The following is a 25,313-nucleotide window of genomic DNA, read 5'->3' on the forward strand; positions in this document are numbered from 1 at the left end:
GTCAAGAACAAGATGTACTTACAGTAAATGTAAATATTCCCTAATTGGTAAACTATTTATACGAGTAATTAATCCTGCATCAGATTTTGTTAACTCATTTGGTAAAAAGTTACCCATAGATGTTTGCATGTCTTGAATAGTATAAAGATGGTTATATAAAGTTCTGGAAAAATTCTTTAGTTACTGAAATTTTGATGTATTCAGGTTGATTGTCATTGTAGTTTGGAAATTTGTCAAATAACTCTACACCAATTTTCCAATATTATCAACCTTCGTCGATCTAGTTTCTGGTTTTTATTGTAGTCATGCCTTAATGAACTTATGGTCTTTGGATAGCTCTCACATTTATAGGTTCTGATAGCATTGCTTGCATTATTCTGTGTACCCTTTTCTATTTGTTAAATACCCCCATTGTGGTTGCAATGCTAAATGGCTACCTTCATATATTTGAGAGGTTATAACTTCTCCTGAGTTTCATCTAATCCAGTGTAATATGCTGGTATATAGTAGCCCAAAGGGGTCAATTCGTCTAATGGATTTGCGCCAATCGGCACTATGTGATAATCATTTTAAGTTGTAAGCCAATGTGACCTCTTCTTTCAAGTGTAATGTGCCTTTAAGGAAGCTAAGATATAGCACGGGTCTAGATACATTCTCAAGTTCCATTCTTTTTAGTTATAGTCGATGAGACTCATTATTTAGTGGGGGATTATGTGCTTCTCATAACCCACAAAGTAGAGTGAGCACAGCGGAAGCAGGGTGAGCTCATAACCCACATAGTCATCTCTTACAATTGGAAATTTGATCATGATACTATGATAGAGTGGGATATAAGTTGTTTACTTGGTTGTTACCCTTGGATGAGGATTCCCTGAGTTGAGTAGGAAATTTGGGGACCAAATTTTTATTAGTGGGGGAGAATGTAAAATACGACACCTAAATAATAATTAAAAATAGGGTTATTTGACAAATATTTTTATTGGATTTTTCAGGGATTTTTAGAAAAAAAATTTGGGATTTAATTGGAGCTTGTATGATATAATTATAGGGATAGAGATATTGGGCTCGGAGGAGATCTGTTGGGAATCCCAATTAAATTGGGAGTTGATTAATTAAATTAACCTAAAGTTAGTTTATTAAACCCTAGGTTTAATTATATAAACCTAACTTCTGCTTTCTCCTCCCTAATTTCCCTCGCCGAACTCCCTCTTCTCTCCCGAGCCCTCACGACAGCGCCTCCCTTTCCTTCGTCGAGCTCAGCCGGCCTCTTCTCTGACCCGCGCACGAGCACCACGCGGGCGTCGGCCTCCTCTTCCCTCACGCGAGCCACACAGCCGACGCTCTCCTCTTCGCGTGAGCACCGCGACGCCGCCCCCTCTGCCCTTGCCGAACCTCTTCTCCCTCTCGCAACCTTCTGCTCCCAAAGCCATCGCCGATCTTCTTCTCCGACGAGCCATAGCCACCGGGCCACAGCCTCTGGCTTCTTTCCCTCACGCGGGCACCACAGCTTGCGATCTCACCCTCAGCCGAAGTCGCGGCCGCCGATTCTCTCCAAGTCGTGCCCTAACCAAACCAGCAAGTAGATTCCCTCCGTAAGTATGAGATGAATGTTTCTTTCTGTAGGTTACAACATGATACGGATGATGCCTGGTTCTGCACAAGGATTTCTTGATTTTTCTGTTTCGGATTTGAGGAATTTTGATTGGTTTTTTTTTGTTGATTGCATAGCATGGTTTTGATTCATGGGTAACGGTTTGGAGGTTTCTTTGTATGGAATTCGGTTCTCCTTGATGTTGAGTTCCCGGCCAAAAATTTGGTGAATTTGAGGATGGGTTTCAATGTGGAATTTGTTGCTCCTTGATGGTGGAATTCCCGGTCAGAATTTGGGAAGTGCTTGAAATTTAGTTCTAGTGGTGGACCTCGATTTTTCATGATAGTTGGATTGTTTGGAAAGATTTAACAGGTTTAAAGGTTGTGAACCGAGTTGGGTTATTGTTATTACTTCTTCAAGGTAGGCTTTAGTTTCGAGATCGATTTGGATCTGGTGAATCAACCTTGATGAGGTTTCTGTCTTGGCAAAATTAGTTTTGGATTTAGGGGAGATTTGAAAATTTTTGCTATGGTTCCTTGTGGTATTTCCTTGGGTCCCATTCACTACATCATTCACTTGTATTAGAACTTTTAGTGATTTATTTTGCCTACGCTGATACAGGACGTTGATTGAGACGGTTGACGTGACGGGGCGTCCCTCGGTTCAGATTATATATTAAAGGCGGGTACTTCTTCCTTTGATTCTCTAGTTCTACGAACTTAGTGCATGAGCTATTTTGGATAAGAATTGCTTTACCTTGACTCCACTCGAAATTTTTCCTATGCTTGATACTTCCACTCAAAACCTTTGAGTTACTCGTTTTTATATTCATACAGTCTCTTGTTGTTGTCCATGATCAGTAGCAGGTATTAAATATCATATTTGTATGCTTTAATTGTTGTTTATTTATGTACTATATTGAGCATGCTGGCTTCATGTAGCATACCTGTTTCTGCCTATATATATATGATGACTGTTGCATTGTTCGCATCATGTCATTGCATGCATGCCGCATCCACGGCCACTCGTGAGAGTGGTAGCTGGAGTTGATGCCGCTTGTCCTGTCGTGCCGCACTCGGCCACTCGTGTGAGTGGTAGCTGGAGTACGAGCAGCAGGGACCCCATCGCAGATGTAGCTAGTTAGCTGCTATGCAACTGTCCCCTCGGCCACTTGTGTGGGTGGTAGCTGGAGTGGTGTACAGTCTGTCACTGACCCGGCCTCTCGACCATACAGGGGTCATGGTGCGGAGAGGTGGGCGGGAGTGGCCATCCGTGCATACGCTGTTATTATATTTGCTTGGGCTGCTGTTGTTTATATATGCTGTTATTGCTTATTTACTGCTGTTGTTTACATACGCTGTTATTGCTTGTATATACCTTGCTTGTTGTCTCTGTAGTTATGAGTAGTACTGTAGCAGATTAGTACCAGTTCTGTCCTACTATACCTAGCCTAGGATATGGTTTCAGGTATGGGTGTTTATTTTGGTTCTATTGTAGTATCTGCTATTTCTTTTATGAGACTGTATACTCTTGGCTCACTTTCTAGTTATATGTTATGTTCATGCACTATCTCTTTCCTTACCCGCTGAGTTCCAATACTCACCACCCCGTAAAATGGTTTTCTTTCGCCAGGTAACAGGTAGATGAGTCATGGATGCTTGGAGAGTCCCAGCTGCCAGTCCCACGACACACTCGAGGATAGTTTCTTTTTCTGGTTTTAGTTACTAACGCTATTTATGTTTTGGTTTTGTGAACTTGGTATTGTATGCTTCGATATGGATTATGGAGTCTAGTCTGGTGGTTGTAGGTAATTCTGTTAGTGACTTTGTCGGTCATACATTTGTTTTCTTTTTGTGATTTCCGCTGCGTTTACATCCAGCCGTGTAGGCTGAGTATTTATCGTTCTGTCTTCCGCTGTATGTGTTTCTATTTTGTTCCAGCCGTTTAGGCTGATGGTTATAGATGGTGGTTATGTGTTATTTCATTTTGTCCAGCCGGGTAGGCTGAGTATATTAAATTACGTGTTATGTTGTTTCTATTTGTGCATATATTCCAGTCGAGTGTGGCTGATGTATATTCTGTATGTAGTAATGTTTCATATTGTCCGCCGTATAGGTGAGGTGCTGCCGAAATTTCTTCGGACAGGGACTCCTCTGGGGGCGTGACAATATACCTATATTGTTCTTTTCCTACGAGGACAGCCCGCTTACAAATGTCCAGACTGCTTGCAAATGAAGCACTTGCCTTTCAGCTTCTTCATTCCTGCTCTTAGTCTAGTACCTAGAGATCATACAATCTTGCTTGTCAGCCCGATTCTAGTGTCCGAAGAGTTCCTTGAGATTGTACATCATGTCATGGGCAGTAGGCGTGGTCTGATGCTGATGTTGCAGCACATTTGATATAAAAGCCAAATGTAACTCCGCGCCATCTCATTTGCCTTGACTCATTTCCTATAATACTCAATCTCCTCTTCACTAGAATCGCTATTAGGCACATTAGGGCAGACCTCTAACAGTACAAACTTATAGCCTTCAGTAGTTAGGACAATGTCCAGGTTTCTTTTCCAATCTATGTAATAGGGACCAGTAAGTATGTTCTCTTTCAGTATAATAGCCAGTGGGTTGAAAGTCATCCTAAGAATCACAAAAAAACATTTGGTCAAGAGTCTAAATTTAGAATAATATTGATTCCTCGAACAATATTATTTAAATTTACCAACACCTCAAAATACCGTGAATTTTGCATGCCACGTTAGTGTGGACGTATACAAATTCAACATTTGTAAGAGGAGGTTTTACCCATTAATTTTATTATCTTGTCATCCTAACTTTATGATGAATAAAATTAATAGTTGGTATTCCTTTGGTCACACAAATAATAGCAGTGACTCTGTTGGGGAGGATACTATTAAATGTTTCTAAGTATGTACCATTACTTGATACTTAGTCCATTAAATAGGATTGTGCCCCTTCAGTTGGAGAAGATCACACGCTCCTAAATAATTTCCTATAACCATCCATAAAGGAAGTTTGACCTAGTGATCCGCAAACAAACTCATCCGTTGTAGAGGGAGACACTCAGAGCCAACTCCCAAGTTTGTTGCATCACTTACAAACCAGTAATGGAGACCGTGGAATTTATTTACTAATCCCTCTCCCACTTAGTTATTTAAGGTGAGGAATTTTAACATTCATACACACATCACAGCAAATAAAGCAATAAATATGAAAAAACAATTTTCCAACTATTATGGCCTTTTCCATCACTATCCTCCATGTGCTGCCAACCCTAGCTGCTACCATCTTTAGCCACCACAATCGGGTCTAGTCGTCGCATCTATCTTGCTTCTTTTTCCACTACGCCTTTGGTCCACAAATAGTACCACGCCTCGCAAGGATACGATCCGCGACAAAAATAGAATTTTACATATATCGATCCTATATTCCACAAAGGAATGTACATGTAATCTAGATCAAAATAAAAACGTAAAATCCTAAAACTAATACAGCTCCTGCTGTATTTAATACATACAATCATGCACACACATAAAATGTCCTTGACATGTCCAAGGTCCAATCACACACAATCACTATAAACCATAATAGTTGGAGCCTGCAACCACAGAGTTAGCATATCCTATTATTATCCTGCCTAAATTATGTATGACATGTGTATAATTAAACTGAAAACCAAACACACAGAAGCAAACCCTAGCTTTGATACCAATTATTGGTTGCTACTGGGAATATCATATCGGCTCCCCTGTACAAAAATTTTGTGCAAGTCCTGAACCATTCCTAACAACCTATTGTGTTCTTTAGAAATTAAATTTGGAATCACAACCAAAACTTAACATTATTGATTCCAAAGTCAACTTATCTATTCTTAGTGGTTTAGAATTGGATCGCAAACGATGCTTAACATTATTGATCCAAATCCACCCATGTTAAAAATTCAATTAAATATTAATTTCAGAGATTGGCTTCCAGGTTAAACATGGTGAGGCACTAGGCCTTCTTGGGTATAGGAGCATCCACCACTTCTTAGACAAAGCCTTTCAACGAAATTTAATATTTAATTTCCTTATAGTAACCCTAGGTTTAACCAAAAAGAACAATCGAATCACAAGTTCGAAAAATAAAAGAAACACAAAATCAAAAACTTAAATTCGATAACCTAAATTCATTAGCCTCTTGTGTTTGGTATTTCAAGATCTAAATAAAAGGATGAACTAGTTATGATGCAGAAACTAATAACTAGTTATACCTTTTATAGCTTATAGACCTCACGATCTTCTGTCGTATTCCTCTTCTTATCTCGGGCATCGTGTGGGCGACGATCTACCTAGATGAGAATCCACCCAAGCCTTCTTCTTTTCCTTGCAAATTTTGGCCACCAAGAATCTTCTAGAGATGAAGGTCTTCAGCTACCAACCAAGCTCTAAGGGATGCAAAGAAACAAAGTCTCCTTTCTCTACTTCTTCTCCAAGCAAAATCCAGCCACCAAGGGTCTCCTAGAGAATTGATGCCGCTGGCCAAGGAAGAAGAAAAGGGGAAGAGGAAGAAGAGAGGGAGGGCCGGCCACCACAAGGAAGAGAAGAGAGGAATACTAGATGTATGTTCTTATGAGGTGAGGCACCTTTACCCTCTCTTTTATATTCCTTGTTATTGACAAATAAGGAAAGTTTTAATAAAAACTTCCTTATTTTCTTTGCCATAGAAAGGAAAATTTAATTGATTAAAAAAAATTTCCTTTTCTCTATCAATGTGGACGACCACCTCAATTCCTCCAAACAAGGAAAGTTTGAAACACAAAATTAAAACTTCCTAATTTGTTTCCGAAAATTTTAAAAAATAAAATTTCTCTTTAAAAATTCCCTTCATGGTTGGTTATAAAAGGAAACTTTTATAAATTAAAATCTCTCTATTACAACATGTGGATGATTACAAAAAGGAAAGTTTTCTCAAAATTAAAATCTTCCTTTCAATATACAAATAAGGAAATATATCAAATCTTTTCTCTTAATCTTTTCTAGAAACTATAAAAGGAAAGGTTTAATTTTAAAACTCTCTTTTAAAATCATGAGGATAGTTACATAAAAGGAAAGTTTTATCAAAAATTAAAATCTCCCTTTTAACTACAAATAAGGAAAGATATCAAACCTTTCTCTTAATCTTTTGTAGAAAACTATAAGAGAAAATATTTAAATTTTAAACTCTCTTTTAAAATCATGGCTTCCACATAAGAAAATATTTTAAAAATAAAATTCTTTTAATTTATTCTGGTCGGCCACCTAAGCTTGGGTTCAAGCTAGTGTCGGCCACCAACTCACCTTGGTTTGGCTGACCCTAGCTTGGGCTCCAAGCTAGGCTTGGCCGGCCACCATAAGGTGGGTAAGAAGGTGGGTATGGGTGTGTATAAGACTTCATAAATAAGAGGCTACGACAGGGACCGAGAGGAGGAATTGGTTTTGGTCTCCCGATGAACTTGAGCTTCTCGTGTTCGCCCCGAACATCCAACTCGAGTTCATCAATAATATCTCATTCCACTAAAGAGTTATTATTGAACTACCGCACTAATCCCATATTACTATATGGGCTCCTTCTTATCATGAGTGTGTTAGTATCCCTGTGTTTAAGATATAGAATGTCCACTAATTAAATGAGTTACTGACAACTCACTTAATTAATATCTAGCTCCAAAAGTAGTACCACTCAACTTTATCGTCATGTCGGACTAAGTCCACCTGCAGGGTTTACATGACAATCCTTATGAGCTCCTCTTGGGGACATCATCAACCTAGATTACTAGGATACAGTTTCATTCTATAATCAATAACACACCATATAAATAATACCATTTCCCAACTTATCGGCCTATTGATTTATCGAACTGAATCGTATCCTTTGATAAATTAAAGAAATGAATATTGAGTATATGTGCTTGTTATTATTGCTAGGATGTATACTAAAAGCCTAGCTTTTGGTATAAACATTTATCTAAAATAAGAATCGCATTGGCCAAATGTCTACATTTATGATAAATGTAGTTGTTCAATTAATTTATATTGTAGATAACATGGTGTGTGGTGTCACACACAGAGGATCATGTTATCAGTACCTTATAATTTATAAACAGTAGCTCACGACCAAGATGGAAAGGAACAAACCATTGGAAGGTCGTAGTGTAATTAAGTATTAGTTTATCTTAACTATATAATTACACTAGTACACTTAGAGTGTATTGAGTAGGACCATTAGAGGTCGTTTCTTTTTATACTGACTTTATAAAGGAACAAAGACCTCAATTATTATGGAAGTGTGTGCTCTTAATCCAAATATAATAACAATGTCACACCCCAGAGGAGTCCCTGTCCGAGAAAATTTCGGCAGCATCTCCCCTGTACGATGGACAATCTGAAACTTTTCTACATACTCACATACCTCACCCACAGGCGGCTGGAATAATAAAAACAATATAAATACAACCACACATTCCACGCAGTTTATATAATAAGTAAACAGAATAGTAATACCCTGACTCGAAATCAACCCTACTCAACTACGCTCGTAAAGCTCAAATCCGATGAACTCACCTCTTCTGCCATCCAGGCAGGCATGTAGTAGAATAAATCCAAATCCAAATCCATCGACATAATAAAATCCATACAATGTCCACAAGTAAAATGATCCAAAACATAACAAGTTCGAAACAGTCTAGAATAGAAAATAAACCAAAAGAAAACCAATCATATCCTCGAGGTCTGCAGGGACCAGCAACTGGAACTCTCTCCTGACAGCATCAACATGAAAATATCAACAATGGAGGCGGGGTGAGTCCAACACTCAGCAGGTACAATTGATATGTAAAGTAAAGAAATAACACCTAGCACTAATCATGTGTACAGTCTCCTGATAAAAATAAAGATAAATGCAAACCGAAGTAGGCAGGAGAGAATCTGTACTAACCAGGACCCGGTATAAGGACAAACAGTCTGAAAGGTATAGAAGACCTGTATCCATGTCAAACATAGGTATCCAAACAATATGCAGCATATAAATGCAGCAAACACAATCACAAACAATGAATGCATCATGCCTATGATGCCAATGTCATGGTCACCCCTGACGCCAGTCAGCCAACTCACAACAAAAGTGGGACCGAGTGGGTAGGGTTGTGACGACCGTGCACTCTGCATCACTACCCCTGATGAGTGACCGAGTGGACGGGATGCTGTCGGAGTACACACGTACTCCTACCCCAAATCATAAATGGGGAGCGTAATGTTCTCATCTCCTGGTACGCTATGACGGGGAGGGATCTCTAACGTGCTACACGCTGCGTCACACTACCCATGAGCGGACCAACGGAGCACTGGAAGAGTCAAACTGATGTGCTACCACGTTGTGTCACGCTACCCATGAGCGTCACAACGGAGCACCGAACAGTGATGAAAACTGGCAAAGTGCTCGACAATAATGGAGCAATCTCTCACACAGCATGCAATCATGCGAATGGTGCATGTCACTAAGCATGGTAATATGCTAAATCAATCTCTGGACATATAATAATGTGCACCAAAGTAAATAAATCATATCAAGGTATACTGATCAAATAAGGTATCAAACCTAGGTCCTGACAGGGTAAAACATGGTTATATCACTACCCATGAGCATGTGAAATCAGATAGGTATCAATACGAGATGCAAACAAACAATCAATCAAGCAGGTAACATGTATCGGGTAGTGATTAACTGAAACAAATAAGAAAGCACAATTAATGCAAATTATTAATTTCACTACTAAGCATATCAAAGACAATAAGTCAAAAGTACCCGCCTCCAATCGAAATGGTCCAGTCCGACAAATCGAAATACTCGTCTTGAATCAAAGTCCTGTGTCAAACAAATAAATCTTTTTATTTAGCTATACTCCAAACGAATAGCTAAATAAAATCCTTAACAACAATTCAGAGCAAAACCCTAAATATTTCCTTCGTTCAGATTAACCCTAACGATCAAGGTGAACAACATTTAACCATGTAAATCCTAATTCACCACAAAACATATCACAAGCCTGCAATTTACCAAATTCCAAAACTCACCCAAATTCGTATACTTTGTCGTTAATTTATCGAGGATGCACCCGTTGCCAAAACTATGGCTGGTACTAGATTTAACCACTAACCTATACATCAAACACCCAAAATTCGTAGTCAATACATTCACCTCTATGAATCAAACCTTAACATTAAATTCACAGTCTTTAAACCAACAACTTACCCTAAACCAAAGGCTCGGTAGAACCCAAGGCAGCAACTCATGCAAGGGGTGAGGCTCGGCTATGGCAGAAGGAAAGGTTCGGCTCTGCTCGGATTGAGGTACGGCGGTAACCAGGGTGCTAGAGCACCGGCGACGGCTCAAGTGCCGGCCAGAGGAAGAGCGATCGCCTCTGGTGGTCCCATGACCGGTGGTTCAGCGTCGGCGTGCAGGTCCGAAGAGGGGAAAGGGCGTCGGCTCTGTGCAGTGGCGCTTGGCGTCACGGCGGCAGTGAGGAGGGGGCGTCGCCGACACCTAGGGCTCGGCGATTAGGGCAAGGAGGGCTTGGTTCGGCTGGTGCTCGCGCGTCGCCGCCGCTTGGACAGGGAGGAAGAAGAAGAAGACTTGGGTCGGCGGTGGCTCGTCGGATCAGAGAAGGGGGAAAGGGAATCGGGAGGCGACAGCGGCGGTTATTGCGGCGCTGGTTAGGGCAAGAAGAGGCTGAGAGGAAATCGACGTGAGAGAAGGGAAGAGGGCGCACGGACAGTTTCGGCGAGGAAGAGAAAAAAAAAAAGAATTTTAAAAGGAAAAGGAAAATCAACTTTTCCTCATTAAAATGGGGTAGCCTAAACAGGCTTTTCCGGGCCCCGTTTTTTTTTATATATCCCCGTCAACTTGTCCGTACGAGCTCCGAAAAATTCTCGAAATTTTTTCAAAAATTCCGAAAAATTCCCTTATTAATATTCGCCTATTTCCAGTATTTTACATTCTCCCCCACTAATAAAAATTTGGTCCCCAAATTTCGTTATCTACCATCAGCAAGTACTAATAACAGACAAAAAGTATAAATGCTGAACGGTAAACTAAATCACATACCTCAGGTGAAAAGATGGGGATATCGAGCTCGGATAGTATCCTCGAGCTCCCAAGTAGCCTCCTCGTCCGAATGATGCTGCCATCCGACTTTAACCAGCCGGATAGTCTTGTTCCGCAACTAACGCTCTTTCCGGTCGAGAATCCGTACCGGAACCTCCTCATAAGTAATGTCAGGTTGTACTGGAACTGGAATATCTGCCAGCACATGCGTCGGGTCGGGCACCTATCTCCGCAGCATAGATACGTGGAATACATCGTGAACGCCTGACAGGGACGGTGGTAGTGCCAGTCTGTAAGCTACCGCTCCGATCCTCTCCAAGATCTCGAAAGGGCCAATGTACCGCGGAGCTAGCTTACCTCTGAGGCCAAATCTCTTCACCCCTTTCGTGGGTGAAACTCACAGAAATACATGGTCGCCAACAGAGAACTCTAGTGGTCTGCGTCTCCGATCAGCATAACTCTTCTGGCAGTCCTGCGCCTCTGACATCCTCCGTCTGATAGTACGGACCAACTCTGCATCCTGCTGAACTCTATGAGGTCCCAACAACTGGGCCTCTCCAACCTCATCCCAAAGGACGGGTGTCCGACAAGGTCTACCATACAACGCCTCAAACGGTGCCATCTGGATAGCCGAATGAAAGTTGTTGTTGTAGACAAACTCTACCAACGGCAAGTGGTCCTCCCAACTGCCTCCGAAATCCATAACACATGACCTCAGCAGATCCTCTAAAGTCTGAATGGTCCGCTCTGACTATCCATCTGTCTGTGGATGGAAAGCTGTACTAAAACAGAGTTGTGTGCCCAAGGCCTGCTGTAGACTCTACCAGAAACGAGATGTGAACAGTGGATCTCTATCCGAAATGATACTCAACGGAACACCATGTAGTCTGATGATCTCTCGGCAATACAGATCTGCCAATCGATCCAGGGAATCAGTCATCTGAATCGCTAAGAAGTGTGCAGATTTAGTTAATCGATCAACGATTACCCAAATCGCGTCGTGACCTCGTCGTGTCCTCGGCAACCCTACCACAAAGTCCATGGTAATGTGATCCCACTTCCACTCAGGAATAGGAATCCACTGAAGTAATCCTGCAGGTCTCTGGTGTTCAGCCTTCACCTGCTGATAGACAAGACATCTAGCTACGAAATCCGTGATGTCTTTCTTCATGTCGTTCCACCAGTAGGAACGCCTCAAGTCTCGATACATACGGGTCCCGCCTGGATGGATCGCAAATCAAGAACGGTGTGCCTCCTGGAGTAGCTCCTGTAAGACCGGATGAGACTGAGGTACGCATAATCTGCCTCGGAAGTATATAATACCCTCCTCGTCTCGTGTAAACTCGGTCTGCTGCCCGGAAGCTATCTGACTGCTAATGAACTGCAAATGCTAATCACCAGCCTGTGCCTCTCGGATCTTCGTCCTGATCGACGACTGAGCAACCATAGTAACAAGAATTGTTAGTTAGAGCCCTAGAGCCAATCATTTGATGATTGTATGGACTCATGTATATCATATTCTTGTATATTAATAAAGGCATTTGTTTGGTTATTATACTTATTTATATTAGTGCCAAATAGACTAAGTATAATAGCGTCCTTGAGTAGAAGGTTCATACCTATATCAATCGATTAGTTGAATCGATAGTGAGATGATATAGGGAACACTACTCTAAATCATTCCTAGTCGAGTATTAGCATTCAGGGACAATGTTAATACAATAAGACTAGCATGTAGGTCAGCTCGATGACTTGATCTCACAAGTCATGGATATAGAGATATCAAGCTGACACATGGGTATGCATTAGAGAATGTATAATGAATGACCCGCCATGAGAAAGTATCATGGATTGTTATATGAGTGTCATATACTTTCTTATTGGCTATTAGTATGACTATTAGTCCTTAGACCTGAAGTCACCATGGATCCCTACATAAGGAGTTATGTACTTTAGTTTCGTCAAACGTCACCCGTAACTGGGTGGACTATAAAGGCGATTACTGGGTATGTAACGAATTATGAAGAGGGATGTGAGTGATGTAGATGGGATCTATCCCTCCCATATGACGGGAGCGACATCGCTATTCTTGATAGAGTGAGACCACTAAGTGCATGGCCATGCCCAAATGAGTCAACATTAGATGTTGAGCTCATTTGATCGAGTGAGTCTACTTGGAGTTCAAGATTTAGATTGATTAGAGGATGACACGGTCTATGCCTCACATTGATCAATCTAGATGTCTAGGATAGAAGGACACTTGTCATTATTTTGTGAGGAGTCACAATTAGTAGTCACAAGGTGATGTTGGATCTCGACATTCTTGTAACTTGGGTAGTAATGATGTGTTGCTAGATACCGCTCATTACTTATGCTCCTAAATGGGTTTAGGGCATTGCCAACGTTACAAGAACCTATAGGGTCACACACTTAGGACAAATAGATGGAGATTAGGTTCATATGATGAACCAAGAGGATTAGATTTATTTGATAAATCAAATTGGATTAAGAGTAATCCTAATTGGGCTAACTTGAGTTCGACTCAAGTTGATTCATGTATTTAATAAGTCTAATTTAAATTATGACTTATTAAATCAATTTAATTTAATGAATTAGATTCATTATATTAAATTGGCTCGAATCAAATGGTTGGATTAGATCAACCATGGTAGAGATTGAGTCAAGTTTGACTTGACTAGAGAAGGAAGACCAAAGGTCAATTTTGACTTGACCTTTTTGCCACCTCATTGGTGAGTTGGCATTAGGTGGACCAATGATGATATTCCACATCATCATGGATGCCACCTCATGGAAGTTACAAAGCCATTTTATTATTAACTTCACATTAATTGCATTTAATGGGGAGTTACACTAGAAGAAAGTGGCCGGCCACTTTGTGAATTGATGTGAATTCATTTTTCATTCACTTGTGTGCATCTTCTTCCTTCTTCCTCTCAAGCTCTCCCTCTCCCTCTCCTCCTTTCTTGGCCGAATCTCACCAAGGTGCTAGCACACCTTTGTGTGAGGTTTTCTCCACCTACGTGTCCGTGTGGATACTTCTAGAGGACCGACGCTTGACGGTCTAGAGATCCGGCAACTCCTTGGACGAGCGGGATAAGCGAAAGGCACGCTTCGAAGGTATAACCCTTATCTAGTGTAGATCTAAAGGTTTTACAAACTCGTACAAGAAAAGGTTTTTCGAAAAGTTTTGTTTACGAATCTTTGCACTGATCTACGGCTTTGGGTGACTCGGGGTTTCCGCGACGCGAAAAAGCGGTTTTCGCGGCCCGACGAACCCAACAAGAATACCCTGCTCTGTAGATCCCTGCTCCTCCAGGTCTAACTCAGAAAAACTCTGAATCAAGTCTGTGACTGAAGTCCGGTGGCAAGCCAAAGTCCCTCTGGACTTCCTGCTGAGTGCATCGGCAACCACATTAGCTTTACCCGGGTGGTAGCTAATGGTACAATCGTAATCTTTCAAGAACTCCATCCATCTCCTTTGTCGGAGATTAAGCTCCTTCTGAGTGAAAATATATTTGAGACTCTTATGATCAGTGAGAATCTCAAATGTAATACCGTATAAATGATGCCGCCAAAGCTTCAGAGCAAAGATAATGGCAGCTAACTCCAGGTCATGAACTGGGTAGTTCTTCTCATGCTCCTTCAGCTGACGAGAAGCATAAGAGACTACTCTGCCGTGCTGCATCAGAACAGCACCCAAACCCTGTAGAGAAGCGTCGGTGTAGAGTACAAATCCATCCTCTCCAGAAGGTAAAACCAAAACTGGAGCCGACACTAATCTCCGTTTCAGCTCCTGAAAACTGGTCTAGCAATCCTCTGACCACATGAACTTCATGCCTTTCCTGGTAAGGCGTGTCAGCGGCATAGCAATACGCGAGAAACCCTCCACAAAATGTCGGTAATATCCTGCTAGTCCTGACCGCAGATCTCTTGACCGGCCGGTCCGCTAACCGTGGTGCGACCTTGATCTTCGAGGATCAACTGAAATACCCCGCTAGAAACCACGTGTCCCGAAAACCGATCGAGGATAGCGAATGCACACTTGCTAAACTTGGCGTGATGTCGTCTAAGAATCTCAAGACTATCCGAAGATCGTGCATGCTCCTCCTCGGAATGCGAATAGACCAATATGTCATCAATGAAAATGATAACAAACTGATCCAGATACTCAAGAAAAATGCGGTTCATCAAGTCCATAAACACCGCTGGAGCATTGGTAAGCCCAAATGGCATTACCAAAAACTCATAATGACCGTATCTGGTACGGAAAGCTGTCTTCTGGATATCTGAGTCTCTGACCCTCAACTGATGATATCCGGATCGCAGATCAATCTTAGAATACACTGCTGTACCTCTGAGCTGATCAAACAAATCCTCGATCCGTGGTAAAGGATATTTATTTCTGACGGTCACTGCATTCAGCTGTATGTAGTCAATACATAACCTCATGGTGCCGTCCTTTTTCTTGACAAATAATACCGGAGAACCCCATGGGGAAATACTAGGGCGAATGAATCCCCTGTCTAAAAGCCCCTGGAGTTGAACCTTCAGCTCGTTCAACTCTTTTGGTGCCATACGATACGGAGCTTTCGATGTTGGTGAGGTTCCCAGAATCAGCTCATTAGTAAACTCCACTGGCCTTCTGGGAGGAAAACCAGGAAGCTCCTCAGGGAATACATCTGGATACTCTCGGACTACAGAAACATCGGAGAGCTGCGAACTACTACTGTCCTCAGTACTAATCAGAGATAATAAGAAACCATGACAGCCGTGAGACAGCAGCTTCTGCGCCTGAATCGCCGAAATAATCGAGATGCCGTCATCTCTGATGCCAGTGAAACTCCACGAGGGTTGGTTCGAAGGCCGAAAAGTGACCACCCTTGTCTGGCAATCAACGGTAGCATGATATACTGACAGCCAATCCATGCCAAGAATGATATCAAACTCGATCATCTCCAATACTAGAAGATCTACCGTAAGTGTCATGTTGCCAAAGTCTAACGGGCAACCTCTGACCTCCTGGGTGACGTCTAATGTATCACCGGACGGTAGGGAGACAGTCAATCGCTGCAATCTACCAATCTCCCGCATAAAGGTACGGGATATAAAAGAGTGCGAGCTACCAGTATCAATCAATATATCAGCGGAAAATGCATAAATGGAAATCATACCACGGAAAATGGATCCGTCGGCTCGCTGCGCATCCTCTCTGGTAATCGCATGAACACGTCCAGTCTCTGGCGGAGGAGGAGGTGGTAACGCTGCCAGCGGCTGCTGCGGCTGGGCAGAAGCCTGCCACTGAGGCGCTGCTGGACAATGTGCCAGAGAAGACTGAGAGGATGGTGACTGATACTGTGCAGCTGGCTGGGACTGAGTCTGGTACTGCCCCTGAGTCGGATAATAAGGTCCTGGAACAAAACTCTGGGGTGCTACAGAAGCACTGGAGTACTCCTGTCCAAGCTTGCCAAATGCTGCTGCTGAGGGAGCTGCTCCCTGCTGACGCTGTGAGGGTGAGAATCTTTGCCCTCCTCGTCGTGACACTGACTGACTAGACTGTCCCCTCTGCTCTGACCCTCCGGAAGCCGTGTGCTGAGCCTTCAGCTGACAATCTCGGCTCTGGTGCCCAGGCAGTTTGCAATAAAAGCAAACTGACTGTTCCAAAGTGCAGGCTGAAGTGATGTGGTCTCTGGAACCACATCGGAAACACTGTATATCGCTGGTGGACTGTTTCCGATCCTGCCGAGGAGACCGGAAACGTCCTGAGGAAGACTGTCCTGACTTCTGAGGCCTACGAGATACCCCAGAAGAACTCTGACCTGACCGTCTGCGACTACTCTGATGCTGTCCTGTCGCCTGTGTCTGCTGGATCTGCCCTGATGTCTGACCCGTATGCTTTCTTTTCCTGTCCGGATATGCTGTCTGCTGAGGTAACTCTATCATCAAAGCTCGATCCAGTGCATTAGAGTAAGATGTGATCTAAACCGAGCCGTACATGCGAGATAACCATCCGCCCCGAATAAATCAGATGCGAGTTCGCCCTCCGACTAACTCTGGACAAAACTTAGCCAACCGGTGGAATTGATATTATACTCATCGGCGGTTGTTCCGCCTCGACTCATAAAATCACTCGTCGCGAGCCATCGATAAGGCGGTGGAAAGAAGCGGCTCTCAAAGCCTCTCTCAACCTCGCCACGTGACGTTGCGCCACCAATAATAGAACCGAGTAATCCACGTGCATTAGCTTCATCCCATAAATGGTAGGCAGCCATCCGCTTTCTCCCACTCGGAGCAAGCCATATAGAAGAAAGTTCGCTCCATAGTCTCTATCCATGACAGAGCCATACTCGAATCGAGATCTCCGCAGAAAAGAGTAAAGCGAGTCTTCATCGACTCGATCTGCCGAATCCTAGCTCGGACAATATCGATGAGCTATGCTCGGGACTACCGCGAGAATCGCGAAACACTGGGCTGATACTACGGTGGTACCGCGGAATAAATGTAAGGAGGAACTCCGGTCAGTATATCAAGCATAAGTCGTCTGGTACCGCCGGTGAACATAAGTGGTAGGGAGGTACGGTGAGGTAATGGTACGGGATATGGTGCATTTCTGCTACTATAGGCCTTTGGGGCACAGCCCGGTGTCGGGTACATCAGATCCAGTGGCGGTGGTGATCGAATACTGTGTGGGCTTAGAGCGGATGTCGAATGCACGCCAATGGTACCCTCGATGGTCCGGAACTCTGTAGGATAGGTGCGCTCGGCACAACCGAGGTAGGTACCTCTATAGGAGCCGTCGAGGTCTGAAGCCCAACATGCCCACAAGATCGAGTCCACGGCCCAGCGAGGCTCGTGGGCATCTCTGGCATATCCAGAGATCCCGTGGTCCTCGCACGTGGTCGTCCAGCACCACGTCTTGCAGCAATACGAGTAGATCATCTCATATATGTTAAATTAAATTACAGATATTACAACAAGTATAAAAATCTTAAAATAAACATCATACCTATTTGCTGTCTGGAGATGTTCAGTCGCTGTCCAGTCCCCAACTTTTGACCTCAAAATTTTGAAAGAGAATATCGCCGGAAATCCAAATAAATCCGAAACGGAAATCCGAAACATAACCATATCGAAAATCTGAAAAATGCCCAGTTTGCCTCACAAACCTGGCTAACCCAAATATCCAGAATACCAACAACAGGTATCCGATAAATCTCCAGAACACCAAAAGTAGGTATCAAAACCCTGCTCTGATACCAATAAATTGGTATCAGATAAATCTCAAAATCCAACACACGGAAACCAAACAAGTATCGCCAAACTTGGCGCTCTGATACCAAATAAATTGGTATCAGGTTATTCCAAAATACGAAAACAAAAATCGCAAAACTTAAGCTCTGATACCACTAAATTGTCACGCCCCAGAGGAGTCCCTGTCCGAGAAAATTTCGGCAGCATCTCCCCAGTACGGTGGACAATCTGAAACTTTTCTACATACTCACATACCTCAGCCACAGGCGGCTGGAATAATAAAAACAATAAAAATACAACCACAAATTCCACGCAGTTTATATAATAAGTAAACAGAATAGTAATACCCTGACTCGAAATCAACCCTACTCAACTACGCTCGTAAAGCTCAAATCCGATGAACTCACCTCTTCTGCCGTCCAGGCAGGCATGTAGTAGAATAAATCCAAATCCAAATCCATCGACATAATAAAATCCATACAATGTCCACAAGTAAAATGATCCAAAACATAACAAGTTCGAAACAGTCTAGAACAGAAAAGAAACCAAAAGAAAACCAATCATATCCTCGAGGTCTGCAGGGACCAGCAACTGGAACTCTCTCCTGACAGCATCAACATGAAAATATCAACAATGGAGGCGGGGTGAGTCCAACACTCAGCAGGTACAATTGATATGTAAAGTAAAGAAATAACACCTAGCACTAATCATGTGTACAGTCTCCTGATAAAAATAAAGATAAATGCAAACCGAAGTAGGCAGGAGAGAATCTGTACTAACCAGGACCCGGTATAAGGACAAACAGTCTGAAAGACCTGTATCCATGTCAAACATAGGTATCCAAACAATATGCAGCATATAAATGCAGCAAACACAATCACAAACAATGAATGCATCATGCCTATGATGCCAATGTCATGGTCACCCCTGACGCCAGTCAGCCAACTCACAACAAAAGTGGGACCGAGTGGGTAGGGTTGTGACGACCGTGCACTCTGCATCACTACCCCTGATGAGTGACCGAGTGGACGGGATGCTGTCGGAGTACACACGTACTCCTACCCCAAATCATAAATGGGGAGCGTAATGTTCTCATCTCCTGGTACGCTATGACGGGGAGGGATCTCTAACGTGCTACACGCTGCGTCACACTACCCATGAGCGGACCAACGGAGCACTGGAAGAGTCAAACTGATGTGCTACCACGTTGTGTCACGCTACCCATGAGCGTCACAACGGAGCACCGAACAGTGATGAAAACTGGCAAAGTGCTCGACAATAATGGAGCAATCTCTCACACAGCATGCAATCATGCGAATGGTGCATGTCACTAAGCATGGTAATATGCTAAATCAATCTCTGGACATATAATAATGTGCACCAAAGTAAATAAATCATATCAAGGTATACTGATCAAATAAGGTATCAAACCTAGGTCCTGACAGGGTAAAACATGGTTATATCACTACCCATGAGCATGTGAAATCAGATAGGTATCAATACGAGATGCAAACAAACAATCAATCAAGCAGGTAACATGTATCGGGTAGTGATTAACCGAAACAAATAAGAAAACACAATTAATGCAAATTGTTAATTTCACTACTAAGCATATCAAAGACAATAAGTCAAAAGTACCCGCCTCCAATCGAAATGGTCCAGTCCGACAAATCGAAATACTCATCTCGAATCAAAGTCCTGTGTCAAACAAATAAATCTTTTTATTTAGCTACACTCCAAACGAATAGCTAAATAAAATCCTTAACAACAATTCAGAGCAAAACCCTAAATATTTCCTTCGTTCAGATTAACCCTAACGATCAAGGTGAACAACATTTAACCATGTAAATCCTAATTCACCACAAAATGTATCACAAGCCTACAATTTACCAAATTCCAAAACTCACCCAAATTCGTATACTTTGTCGTTAATTTATCGAGGATGCACCCGTTGCCAAAACTATGGCTGGTACTAGATTTAACCACTGACCTATACATCAAACACCCAAAATTCATAGTCAATACATTCACCTCTGTGAATCAAACCTTAACATTAAATTCACAGTCTTTAAACCAACAACTTACCCTAAACCAAAGGCTCGGTAGAACCCGAGGCAGCAACTCATGCAAGGGGTGAGGCTCGGCTATGGCAGAAGGAAAGGTTCGGCTCTGCTCGGACTGAGGGACGGCGGTAACCAGGGTGCTAGAGCACCGGCGACGGCTCAAGTGCCGGCCAGAGGAAGAGCGATCGCCTCTGGTGGTCCTGTGACCAGTGGTTCAGCGTCGGCGTGCAGGTCCGAAGAGGGGAAAGGGCGTCGGCTCTGTGCAGTGGCGCTTGGCGTCACGGCGGCAGTGAGGAGGGGGCGTCGCCGACACCTAGGGCTCGGCGATTAGGGCAAGGAGGGCTTGGTTCGGCTGGTGCTCGCGCGTCGCCGCCGCTTGGACAGGGAGGAAGAAGAAGAAGACTTGGGTCGGCGGTGGCTCGTCGGATCAGAGAAGGGGGAAAGGGAATCGGGAGGCGACAGCGGCGGTTGTTGCGGCGCTGGTTAGGGCAAGAAGAGGCTGAGAGGAAATCGACGTGAGAGAAGGGAAGAGGGCGCACGGACGGTTTCGGCGAGGAAGAGAAAAAAAAAAGAATTTTAAAAGGAAAAGGAAAATCAACTTTTCCTTATTAAAATGGGGTAGCCTAAACAGGCTTTTCCGGGCCCCGTTTTTTTTATATATCCCCGTCAACTTGTCCGTACGAGCTCCGAAAAATTCCCGAAATTTTTCAAAAATTCCGGAAAATTCCCTTATTAATATTCGCCTATTTCTGGTATTTTACAAACAAGCACATATATTTGATATTTATTTTTTTAATTTATCAATGGGTGAGATTTAGTTCGATAAACCTGATAAGTTGAGAAATGATATCACTTATAGTGTGTGTTGTTGATTATAGAAGGAAAATGTGTCCTAGTAATCTAGGTTGATGATGACCCCAAGAGGAGCTCATAAGGATTGTCATGTTAAACCTTGCAGGTGGACTTAGTCCGACATAACGATAAGGTTGAGTGGTACTATTCTTGAACTAAGATATTAATTAAGTGAGTTGTCAGTAACTCATTTAATTAGTGGACATTCGATATCTTAAACACAGGGAGACTAACACACTCATAATAAGAAGGAGCCCAAAATGTAATTTGGGATTGGTGCGGTAGTTCAATAATAGTTATTTAGTGGAATGAATTATTATTGATGAAATTAAGTTATGTGTTCGGGGCGAACACGGGATGCTTAATTTCATCGGAATACCAAAACCAATTCTTCCTCTCGGTCCCTATCATAGCCTCTTAATTATAGAGTACTATACCCACCTATACCCACCTTCTTACCCACCTATAGGGGCCGGCCAAGCTAGCTTGGAGTCCAAGCTAGGGCCGGCCAAAGGCATGGTTCATGGGTTCATGAGGTGGTCGGCCCTAGCTTGAACCTAAGCTTAGGTGCCCGGCCATATTAAAATAAAAAGTACTTTTATTTTTAAAATTTTTCTTATGTGGATTCCATGATTTTAAAAGAGAGTTTAAAATTTAAATCTTTCCTTTTATAGCTTTCTACAAAAGATTAAGAAAAGATTTGAAATCTTTCCTTATTTGTAGATTGAAAGGTAGATTTTAATTTTGAGAAAACTTTCCTTTTTTAACCATGTTCATGATTTAAAAGAGAGTTTAAAATTAAATATTATCTTTTATAAGTTTCTACAAAAGATTAAGAAAAGATTTGATATCTTTCCTTATTTGTTGATTAAAAGGAGATTTTAATTTTTAGAGATAACTTTCCTTTTTGGAATTCATCCACATGTTTAAAAGAAATATTTTAATTTATAAATTTTCCTTTTTATAATCCACCATGAAGGAAAAATTATTGGAAATTTTTTTATAAATTTCCGGAGACAAATTAGGAAGTTTTAATTCTTATTATAATTAAAACTCTCCTTGTTTATAGCTTAATAGGTGGCTGGCCATTGTAATTGAAAATAGGAATTTGATTTTAATTAATTAAAACTTTCTTTTTCATGGAAAAAGTATTAAGGAAGTTTTTATTAAAATTTCCTTATTTGCCAAGACCAAGGAATATAAAAGAGGGGGTAAAGGTGCCTTCATGGCTAACGACTCTATTCTTTTTCTTCCTCCCTCTCTTCCTTGGTGGTGTGGCAGGCCCCTCTTTTTCTCTCCTCTCCTTATTGTGGCCGAAACTTCTACATTGGTGGAGTTCTCTTGGTGGTCGGATCAAGCAAGGAGAAGAAGGAGAGAAAGGAAGCCTAGTCTCTAGCATCCCTTGGAGCATTGGTGGTGGTCGAACCTATCCATCAAGAAGGACTCTTGGTGGCCGAAACCTAGAAGGAAGAAGAAGGTGCTTGGTGGCTCTCATCTCGGAAGATCGTTGCCCACACAATGTCCGAGGTTAGAAGAGGAATACGGTAGAAGATCAAGAGGTCATTAAAGTTCACAAAGAAAGGTATTAGTAGTATTTTTTTCCGCATCATGCTAGTTTATTTTTCTTTGTATGAATTCCAAATACAAGAGGCATTAGATCTAGTTTTTCGAATTAGTTTTTCGAGTTTGTGTTTTCTTTGTTTTCGAATTTGTGATTCGATTGTTCTTTTTGGTTAACTAGAGTTATTTAAGGAAATTAAATATTAGCTTTCCTTAAAAGCCTTTGTCTAGGCGGTGGTGGTTGCTCCCATATCTAAGAAGGTCATGTGCCTCCCATGCAGTCCTGGAAGCCAATTTTGGAAATTAATATTTAATGGAATTAATAACATAGGTGGATTTGAATCAATAGTGTTAAGTTCCGCTTGCGATTCAAATCTAAACCATTAAGAACAGATAAGTTAAATTTAGAATTAATGATGTTAAGTTCCGTCTGTGATTCCTAATTTAACTTCTAAAGAACACAATAGGTTATTTAAGGAAAGGTTCGACACTTGTACAAAAATTTTTGTACAGTGGAACCGGTACGATATTCCTAGGACTAACCAACAATTATATTATGATTAAGAGCACACACTTCCATAATGTAACGACCCGGCCCTTTAGCCTCTTGGGCGGCCCTTGTGGCGGCCCAACTGGCGGCCCTTATGTCGTCGGCCCATTTGGCGACCTCTCATGTCGTCGACCGATGACCCTTGGCCGTGTCATTACTCACTAGGACTTTCCACCCCTGGTCAGTGGATTCTTGCCTCCCCCAGGATTCGAACTCTAGACCTCCAGGCTTAAGTACTAGAGTTTATGAATCCTGGTAGCCAAGTGAGCTACCAGGATTCATAAACTCTAGTACTTAAGCCTGGAGGTCTAGAGTTCGAATCCTGGGGGAGGAAAAAATCCACTGGCCAGGGGTGGAAAGTCCTAGTGAGGACATGAGAGGTCGCCAAATGGGCCGCCGACATAAGGGCCGCCAGTTGGGTCGCCACAAGGGCCGCCCAAAAAGCCAAAGGGTCGGGTCGTTACAATAAAAAGGTGTCTTTTTATTGTAACGACTCGGCCCTTTGGCCTCTTAGGAGGCCCTTGCGGCGGCCCCTTATGTCGTCGGCCCATTTGGTGACCTCTCATGTCGTCGACCGACAACCCTTTGACCGTGTCGTTACTCACTAGGACTTTCCACCCCTGGCAGTAGATTTTTGCCTTCCCCAGGATTCGAACTTTAGACCTCCAAGCTAAGTAGTAGATTTTATAAATCCTGGTAGCCAAGTGAGACACTTGTAACAACCACCCTTCTCACTACTCTCTAAAGGTGCCCGTTACATAACTACTATAGATTCTTACTTAACTAGTATAACAAACTATACATAAATTTTTCCAGAAAACTTAAAGTTTCGGCAGAGTATATGCAGTTCAGCAGGACTAAAATACAATACAATACTCCAAATTCGGAACATGCACATATAACTCATAATAGCATAAACATATGAAACTATATCTCAATGCAAACAAAAAAGTATCTACTTACTAAACAGAACTTATCTTAGCATGCGATCTAAAACAAGAATAATCTCAAATAACATGGAATATAAGGTACAATCTCAAATGTTTCTTAACCACTAAAACATGGAAACTTAATAATGCCCCAAGTCTCTCCCATAGTCCTGTCATCACACACATCATCGAACACCTCCTTGTCACCTTCATTTGCTATAGCTTTTCCTTTCCTTTATCTGCAGTAAGAGGAAATGCAAACTATAAGCGAATGCTTAGTAAGCGCTGTCTAACTTACAAAAACTCGAAAGTGCATATAAATATAGCAATACTAAAAATTGAATCTGTAAGAAGAAAACTACTCATGCTCATCTAATAGCAAAGCACTAAAATTTGCATACTCATGATATACAAGAATAAAACTGCATGCTGGAAGAGAAAGCTAATCATGCTCAATAAACTAATCAGGAAACAAATAAAACTAACACTGCATGCTTCGAATTAAAAGAAACTAAACTTGCTGACTCTAAACATAAGTGAAGCTTGTTTCATTTGTTCCAAAATCTTATAATCTTATACTTGAAAATAATAATAAACTTTTCTCTTGGGCCCAGGCTTAGTACCAATGTGCGCTCCCTAATAGAAACTGAGGTAGCGAGCTATCAGTCCTACGAGGGTAAAGACCTTGGTCTTACCAGGGCCAAGACCTCGGAATTGGTCACTTGGATTTATTTAACGACAACCTCAGAAATTGAGTACTAGCCTCTTAAAATAAAATACTTGTTATCTTTTAATACTCTTATAATAAAATGCCTTGGCATTTCTTTGAGCACTTGGCGTGCTGTTGACCCCAATTCTTGAAATTTAGGGATCCTATCAAGACCTTGGTCTTTTCTTACTTATAGCTACTCATAATCCCCTACAAAGGTTTAATAGAACACATAATCATTCCACTAAAATACATGGCTGCTCATGCTTGTTAAAATAGCAAGAAAACTAACTGTATGCTTCAATTTAAAGAGCTATTAGAAGCAAATGAACACATATGTGCATATGTATCAAAATCCGGAACTTGATCAAGGACTATCCTGCTCACGACAGTCACAAAAGAAAGAACACTAAACTGCAGCTAAGAAAAAAAATGGAACTTCGTGCTTACCGGAATAACCAACAGAATCTGTAAGGGCTAATATAAGCTCACAGCAGTAACTAAGGCTCTAAACAAAAAAAATCTAATAAAATTGTTCTTATTCATTGTATAGCAAGGAAACTAAGTCTAAAATCACATGCTCAGATACCAAGTAGTTCTTGCTAATTACATGCTCAACGAAATTCGCACAGCAAGCTTAAGGTAAGGTCATTCGT

General features: G+C 41.9%; 1 long non-coding RNA gene across 1 annotated transcript; it reads left to right on the forward strand.

The window, feature by feature from the left end:
* The first annotated feature begins 1,203 nt into the window (after positions 1-1,203).
* Positions 1,204-3,503, forward strand: LOC122027496. The gene is made up of 2 exons (XR_006124428.1): positions 1,204-1,592; positions 3,224-3,503. It is a non-coding gene; the product is annotated as an uncharacterized LOC122027496 (long non-coding RNA).
* The last annotated feature ends 21,810 nt before the right edge of the window (positions 3,504-25,313 follow it).

The sequence above is a fragment of the Zingiber officinale genome, chromosome 10A (assembly GCF_018446385.1).
Source record: "Zingiber officinale cultivar Zhangliang chromosome 10A, Zo_v1.1, whole genome shotgun sequence".
NCBI classification, from domain to species: domain Eukaryota; kingdom Viridiplantae; phylum Streptophyta; class Magnoliopsida; order Zingiberales; family Zingiberaceae; genus Zingiber; species Zingiber officinale.